The 8,673-nt window shown below is 41.9% G+C and overlaps 1 long non-coding RNA gene across 1 annotated transcript in view; it reads right to left on the reverse strand.

Annotated features, from left to right (window-relative positions):
* The window catches only part of LOC106488494 (uncharacterized), a 46,544-nt gene extending 43,600 nt beyond the window's left edge, over nucleotides 1-2,944 (reverse strand). The window contains exons 1-2 of the long non-coding RNA XR_001293197.2: nucleotides 2,860-2,944; nucleotides 954-1,020 (exon numbers count right to left, since the gene is read on the reverse strand). This is a non-coding gene — a long non-coding RNA (uncharacterized lncRNA). The remainder of the gene's footprint in view (nucleotides 1-953; nucleotides 1,021-2,859) is intronic.
* Nucleotides 2,945-8,673: the final 5,729 nt, after the last annotated feature.

Raw genomic sequence — 8,673 nt, forward strand, 5'->3', positions numbered from 1 at the left:
CAGCAAAACCAAAACCAGATGGACTTTCTTATACAGCAACACAGCAAATCTAAAGAACCTTCCTGTTTACAATTTGCATGAAAAATATTTCAGTTAAATCGAGAGAAACATGAACACTTATCCTGCTAAAAAGCCTTAACCCCTTCATTCTGGCTCGGTGAGGTGATGACACAGGAGAGGATTAGGTTATGATCAGATGGTGGGGCTGGTTAAAAAACACAAAATTCACTCTGCTGCCCAGAGACAGGAAGGGTTACTGTGTGCATACTGGAAAAGTCCCATCGGCTTCAAGGGGTGATATGAGCCTATGAGCCCTCAGGAAGTGTTCAGAACCCACATGGAGAATGGTGCCTCTGTATGTAACTTGCACCATCTTTGAATTAACAGTGCCAGACTTATGATGCTATTTCTCATGAATATCATCACCATACAGAAAATACTGCTGCATTTGAAGCTAACAGAATACATTTCTTCTTCATGCTAAAAGCCTCAAACTGCCACACCATGAAATCAGCTTCCTTCTGTTCCCAGCAGTTAACATTCATTTCACATGTGTTTTAGCACTTGGTGGCAGACAGTTATTGGCTATACTCTTTGCTATGAGGTTCTTTCCTTTTATAATTAAGAATCCTTTTGAATTGTGAATAGTTAACGTTTCTGCTGCTAAAGATTACAAGCAATTAATATGTAAATTACAAATTGACACTGAGAGGTTATATGGACAAGATAAGGAATGGCTTGTTCATATACTGATGGCTACCTGTGCTTAATGTAAAATAAATGTGAAATAAAATTTTTTAGACTTTTCAAAGTGTAGCTTAAAGTAGATCAGAACATAGAACAGGTTACTTCTTTCTGCCATTATGAATCAAGGAGCAGACTCAATGCAAATTTGAAGATGCAAATTTCTTCACAAGAAAATCTTCTGCACTTCACTTCTTTACAGTTCTTACCTTCAGTAAACTTGGACTCACATCTCTCTGATGCCTAATCCTCATGGAACCCAAGGAAAAGCAGGTTCTGGAAAAGAAATATGAAAGAGTCAAAACACTCCTTGGAATCGTGAGATCTTTTAACAGTTCCAGAGGTGTTATCCAGAGCTTGAATTAGTTAAGAGACATCCTGCAGATTCTGATTTTTTTTTTTGCTTCTGCTTTCCCAATCCCCCCAGCACATTTAATGAGTATAAAAGACCACCAGATCAGAGTCAAATCTTATCATTATGTGTGTGTATGTATATAATATGCAAATATATAATTGCAGTGATATAAAAAATTGTGCCTTTTTCCAGTGAAACTATTAATTTGAGGCATTTATTGTACATTAGATTTGGAGGCACTTGCCAAATTCTCCATTGTAATTGTTTTAACATTGATTCTTGAGAATTCCATGAAAAAAATGACATCTCTACTCCATTAGGGTCCTCTCAGCTACCTGTTGTTTCCCTGAAATACCAATCTGTCCACACAGGTACGTTGTATACACAGAATGCCAGGAACTGTGTTTAGAATCTACAAAATATTTGAAAATAGCTTGAAAATGTATAGTTATAAATATTTGTAAAGGGGTTAAATTTACACAAAAATATCTTTGTTATTTTAAACTATCAATATGGAAAGAAATCCTGCAAAAAACTGGTACAATGTGCTTAGCATTCTGGACATAACTAATTCCACTGCATCAAAGATAAGCATGCATTTACGCGTGTGAAGGATCCTAGTCCTTCAGATACAAAACCCCCTAGGGCAAAGATTGTACTTCCGTAACTTTCTGTACAGTGTCCCAATGAAATAGATACATCTTCAGGATAAGGAGCACAAATTCCAGTCGGGCCTGAAGCTCCAATATGGCAAAGAGCTTGAGCACACGCTTAAGTGTTTTGCTTGATGAACCAGGGCCTGAATTTCTCTTTGTGCAAGTTTATTCCCAAGCATCAGACAGAAAGATAGCACTTATCTTCTGGGTGGGTATTCTCCGTTGATACAGAAGTTGGCTGTTTCCTTTCTTAAGAGATATGCAAAAGGGTAATTATTTACAAGCTCCTTCATGTTTGATTAAACAGGATTAAAAAAGAAATGAATAATCAAAGAGTGGGTCATGCATAGGGACTGGCACCTCGAGACATACATAAACATACAGACATCTATCATACGTGAATGTATATCACTTGTAATGTATCTTCAAAGGTTTAGAGAGCTACTGGAAAGCCTGTGCAGAAATATTACATGCTTACCATGGGCTTTGTCCATTTATAAAAGCAATAGTTAATACATACTGTTCTGCTTTTTTTTTTTTTTTTTGCGGGGGGGTTGTTAAGTGAAAGATAACGGTTACGAAACCGGCCTGCACGCTTACACCACCTTTATTCCACCTCAGCCTCTGGGCAAACGCTCCTTGCCTCAAGCCACCGCCGAGGCCGTTGGCAGCGCGTGACGCGTCGAGGCCCCGCCCCACGCAGCCCGCGGCGGCGGGGAGCCGAGGCGGCGGTGCCCCGTCCGCTCGCCGCCGCGTGCACAGGGCCACAGCGGCCCCCAGAGGGTCGGGCCGCGCCCGCCAAGCCCAGCGGCTCCACCGTGGGGTGCCCGCTTCCTCGGGGTGCCCGGCTGCTGGTGAGCCGTTCCCGGTGCGGCGCCGGGGGGGAACTGCTGCGCCACGGGACCAGCGGACAGCATTTCTGCACCCAGGCTGGCACATACGTCCCTTAAGCGAGAGCTTTTAAGTTTTAGGGAAGTGAAAGCACTAAAAAACTTGGCAGTTAGCAGGGGAGTTTCGCACGCTCAGCACCACCCGCGAGCAAGCCGGCTGCCAGTTTACCACTGCCCCGTTCTGCCTAAAAAGCGCCGTGCGTGGTGCGCACACCTCTCCTCACATAACGGGTGAGTCACCCCTTCAGCGGCCACTCGGGCGGTCGCTTCAACTCCGCCCGCTTTGTTCTGCCCGGAGCTGCCAGCGCGCTCAGCAGCCCCGCCGCAACGGCCGCCGCCGCTCCCATAGGCTGGCGGGACCGCGCGGGCAGCCAATCGGAAGCCAGTTGTTAGGCGGCCGGGGCTATTTTTAGCATGGCCAAGCGCAAACAGGGAGGCCCCCGCCCCCGCGGCACGCACGTACCCAGGGACACGCAGAGCGGTACACGGGGGAAATGACTGTCAGCGGAACAAGAGCAAACAGTGGCCGGCGTTGTGTTGAAACGCTGTTGCTTTAACTGAATTAGTGGCAGGGTGCTAGAAACCAGTTTTAAAGCAAGGCTACATCTGTCTTCACATACATCTGCCTTCAAGGGAAAAGAGAAAAACACTCCGCTGTGAACAATACTTTTCAAAGAAAATTTCAAAACCAAAAGTATTACATTAAAAAGCTATTTTAATTACAATGGCTACTACCATGGATGGCTTTGCAGACCTCTGCCTCCTGTATGATTGCAGCTTTGCTTTCTAATGCCTCTAAACATAGGCTTAACCTGCACAGACACTGAAAGGAACATGACTAATGTGCCTGTTTAAAATAACTGTACTGTATATGCAGTTGGTACGTAGCATCTTGAACAAATTAGCAGCATCTTGAACAAATAAGCAGCAGAAGGGCTAATTATGATGAATAGTATGGGCTAAATTTTGTGTATTTTGAGGTTTATTTGTATATTTTTGTAAAATAAATCACACGATATTGTGGCTGGCTATCTCTGAGGTTAATGTACTTATGATAGATTGTTAGTCACTGTTGAATAGTAATGAATTTATAGGTTTTGAAAAAATCATATTGAACATAAATTTACGAATAATACTGAAACAGAACATTTTGAAGGGTTCAAATCGTTCAAATAACTTGAAATGCATTTTCCCCCCAGTTTCTTGCACAGGCCCAAGTTACATAAAGCACTTTCATATATCGTTGAATTCAAAGGGATTAGGCATATGCTAAGCATGCAGTGAAGTACCCTGATGAAGCAAGGACCCGAGGTTAGAAGAGGAAATGCTAAAATACGCCAGTGGAAATTGTTCTTCCATTATTTAAACTGAGACTTAAAACAGTAAAAACATCAATATATTTTAGAAATGTTAAGGAAAAACCTGGTCTTGCTAAGCAAGTTTTTTAAGACCCTTGTGCAAACTTAAAGAGTTTAGATGGCTGTCTAAATATTTGGGTATTTAACCCCAGGTGACCAATAATTTGGAGGTTCATGCATAACTATGAATCATACTAGCTTCTTGGGCTTTCTAGCAACCTGCTCACAAAAAATATGAAGAGTGAATGAAATGCAGACCTCTGCACAGTGAACCTGCAGCCCCCAAAGGAGTAAACTGATTTACAGGTCTCGTGCTGTCCCTACAGCACAGGGATGGATTTCACTGTCAGTGTGCACTGCAGTTAGTTTCTGGACACCTTGAAGGAAAATCTTGAAAAATAATACAGAGGGTACAAAGTCAGCCAACAGCCATTCATTATGCAATGAAAAGTATTCACTGAAAGATCTCTTCAGTATCGGAGCAGAAGTTTTGCCCAGCTACTCTTCATAGTCATCAGCCCTTCAGTGATGGTCAGTGTCAGGCTGTTCTGAAATCCTTGTCCTCATTACATGATCCCTGTGGATGCTTTTCAGTTGCCAGTGGGACTTACCAAATCAGCAGTGAAACAAAAGAACAAAGTCTGCCGCGACAATGTTGGGAAGTCATTTCAAAAAGTGGCCTGTGGATTTGAAATCTGCCTGGAAAAATGTTGTTTATTCTGTCATTGCCAGAACATGAATATAGTCAGAAACATTATTTCAATTAAGTTTTTACATGCCATTGAACGTTTTCTCTGTGTTCACAGGTTGTCAGTCTTATGTACAGATTAAACTAAGTTCTCACAGAGGAAGTTCACGCAGCGTGAATTCCGTTAGCTTTGCTGATCCCATTATGCACCATAATGTGAGAGCGAAGATTGCTCTGCATAAATATTCATCCAGCATCTTTCAAGTTTTCCCTTTCATTCTACTGCTGCCTGACCCTGTCTGCCACTTTTCTCCTGAATAATCATTACTGCTGAGCAATCCATTTGAAGAAAAATGAATTTGGAGGACTGAAATATCAGAATAACACTGAACTCATGGGGATTGTCACTAGGACAAGATGCAGCCCATTGCAATGTATAGTTCTGGACATTAAGATGATCTAACATGCTATTTGGAATTGCATTTTTCTCTGCAGAGAATGTTGTGGCTCACACAGAGCCAATGCCAAATACACTAGTGGCATTGCTCCCTGCTCACTCGATCACTGAGTCTGACAAATTTCAAATTTTTCCCATTTTAATTCTAGTAGGTTTTGAATTATATCAATGACTTTTTCAGTATAGTTTGTGCTGTTACTCCACAACCCAAGGCTGTGCGTTGAGGTGGACTGTAACTAGCGAAAATAACATTGTGAACTGTTTTTGTGGTAGTAAGGAGGCAAATACAAGGGCTCATTCTATTTCAAGTGATTTGAGGTGGTTACAGATGAAGGATTTAGCCCAAACCTGACAAAGTTCACCTCTATTTGCTTGTGAATCCTCAGTATGTCCTGGGATGTGAATGTCCATTCCCCTCAACCATTAATTTAGCCAGTAATGGAAATTGTTGTTATGGTCTGTTTCTGGAAGCAATGCCTTGTGTTTCAGACCATGTGTTTTGACCATGTGAGGACAGGGACAGATTTACTAGGTGAGCTAAGGGGATTGCATCCCCCTGTTCCTCCACTGGCATTACAGTATGTGGAGTCTACTATCTGATCCTGCGACACCAGTGTTTTCTAGTTTCTTTTTTGAAGAAAGAGTGAGTCCCCCTGTGCACACAGACACACACATTATCCGGCTGTGTTGCCCACATTTGGGAAAAACACAGGGTCAGCACACCCAAAGTGTAAGGGATGTTTGTCAGTGGGAAAATCATTCTCCAGATCATAGTGTTTCACATCTATGTTTCCATGTTGTGACTTCCCCTGCCTCAGGGAGATGAACAAGATAAGTCATTTGGTTGCTCAGTAATGCAGTATCAGATCCCTAATGCAGAGTGCTCTGACAGAAGAAGACTCACCGGGCCCCCCAAAGGAAGCCGCTGACTGAGAAAGGCGAGTTACGCAGCAGGGATACATCCCCACGGCAGGATGCAATGACTGACTGCCTAGTCCGTGCGGCAGACACCTCCCAGAAGCTTTCGTTGGGCAAAGCTTCAGAGAGCGCAGTCTCTTCTCCCATGCACTGCTCTGAGCCAGGCTGACAAGGGAGCCATACTTTTATACTTAAGAGAGGTGTTTGCTTTTGCTCGGTGTTGCCATAACAACTTTTTTTCCCCCTTTTTCATCCAATCAGAGTTCCCTTAGACACCACTTACATTATTTCATTGCTTATCAGCTGGACATCTTAATTGCAGACACTGTACCAAGGTGGAAAAACTGCTAGCTTGTAGGTGCCAATCCCACTGACAGGTAGAAAAAGTAATCATATTACTCAAAGTAAGAACAAAGTGGTGAAAATATGCCCTTCTTGAAACCAAGTGAAACCAGATATATTCCCATGCTGACTGAAGTGTATGAAATCTCTTTCCAGTTAGACAGCTTTGATCCAGTGCTGCAGCAAAAAATAACATGGGGTGAAAACACTCATGGGCATAGACCACAATGTGATGAAGTCTGCATGACTCAGAAAGGTCTTTTAACAGCCTAACTTTCAGCCAGCTGCCTGGCTGCAATCCTGCACTATTCTAGTTTGCCTGTGCATTCAGATGAAGCTTAATAGAAATGGCCCAGGCATTTTCCAACATAAGATCAGGCTGTTATTCTCTCTCTAACGAGCTAAGTTTATAATGATGCCCCAGTTTTGTTTAGAAGAAAGTTAGAATGGCAGTTATTTTCCCATTAGCAATAGCATAATCCTATTCTTAATGTGTACTTCTTATCCGCAAGCCTTAAAATAGGTCTTGTCTCTATGTTTTACGATGACTGATGCTAACATTAATATCCCTCAATGCCCTATGCCTTTCTCTAAAGAAAATTGTCGTGTAAAAGACCCTCATTCTTCTAATTAAGGTCAAATAATACATATAGTACATTATATATTTTGGACCTGTCACATCACAACATGTACATCCCATTGACTTATGCATGGTGTGGTCAATCAGCCATGTGAGTGAAGGATTATGCATAAGCTTTTTGGATGCTTTGGGGCTTAAGCCCTCAGAGCAGTAGATCACAGATGCTTTCTGTCATGTATTAATAGCCAGCTCAGTCTGAGGAATGGAACCCCAGAGCTCCCAATAATGCTAAAAATGCTTTACCTCTAGGACATAGAATACATAACGCACTATTGAAATGCTCTGGAAGCTGCTTTTCTTTTTTTTCTGAGCTGCTTTTAAAAGGACTGCAAATTCAGAGAAACAATGTGTCATAAAATTTTTAAACTAATGTGACACCCTATGATCCTTTTATTTTTGAAGTCTTTCCATGAAAGTATAGTAACTGGTTTCACAGGCAAAAATACTTTGTTCCAGTCATTTAAGGACAAACTCACCTGTTTGGTGTTCCCAGTTGAGCAGTAAGAGATGAGTAAACCTGGCTTACCCTTGATTAGAGCCTTAATTGTACAAACCTACAATATCTTGCCTTGAAAATGGTAGTGGAGTGAATGAATAACTGACAAGTCAATGGCTCCTAGTCCTCTTCCTGAGCCAACACTGTTCACCATGAGACCTTATTATTGGCAACATCCCATACCCAGGAAGATGTTAGGGAATGCAAATTTTTTTAGCAGTTACTTATTGCAGACTTAGGAAGGGATTTAATACTGGGGTTTGGTTCTGACCAAATTGGGCTGTTTTTAAGCAGTGTCTTGCAAGATGTCCCTACCTATGTACAGCTTCAAATAGAAAAAAGTTTGTTGATAAGCATTTAACAAAAGAGGAGACTGATTTTTGGGAGCATTCAAACATTGCGATACTAGAATTAGAAACAGCAGTAACATGGAAGTTGATTTCCTCTATTCAGAGCCACATCTGAACCATTTCTGAAAAACAAGTTGTTTTTCTTCTTTTTCATGTAGCGATAGTCTTTTAGTTAAGTAATTTGATGAGTAAAGGCACATCTCATGAGGAAATCTGGAGATCTGTATTCAGTCCCCATCCCTAATACACAGCCAAAAGATTTGGCCACACCGGCTAATCTAGTCAGCACCTTACTCTCCCCATTAGTGAAAGTGTGATAATACTCTTACCTTAAGGACTGGAAATGGATTCAATAGCACTTATGGTAGAATCATGATAATGGAAAAAGGTGAAGACTGGAATTGATTCTGGCCTTGTCTCATGGCTTATGTCCAAGGGCTGACTAACCTAGCCCTTAGAGTCACTTCTTATCCCAAAGTTAGAAGTCCAAGTTACTGATTTCCCCCATCCACAAGGTCTGAAGTCATATTCCAGGCCCATTTCTCCATGAGGTGGTGTCTGAAGTCTGTTGCTTCCTCAGTGCTGCTGTCCGTTAACAAAAATGCTATTAAATCCTGTCGTAATGTGCCATTAGGCCTGAGGAATAACATTTGTTTCCAGTGTGTGTTTGTTTTTTGGTTTTTTTTAGTTTGTTTCTTCTGTTAAACCAAATATCTACAGATGTGGTATCTGCTCTCTCCTGGAGCCATTCATTCTCCTTTGCTGAGAGGGTGCAGAAG

Source organism: Apteryx mantelli, chromosome 1 (assembly GCF_036417845.1).
Source record: "Apteryx mantelli isolate bAptMan1 chromosome 1, bAptMan1.hap1, whole genome shotgun sequence".
NCBI classification, from domain to species: domain Eukaryota; kingdom Metazoa; phylum Chordata; class Aves; order Apterygiformes; family Apterygidae; genus Apteryx; species Apteryx mantelli.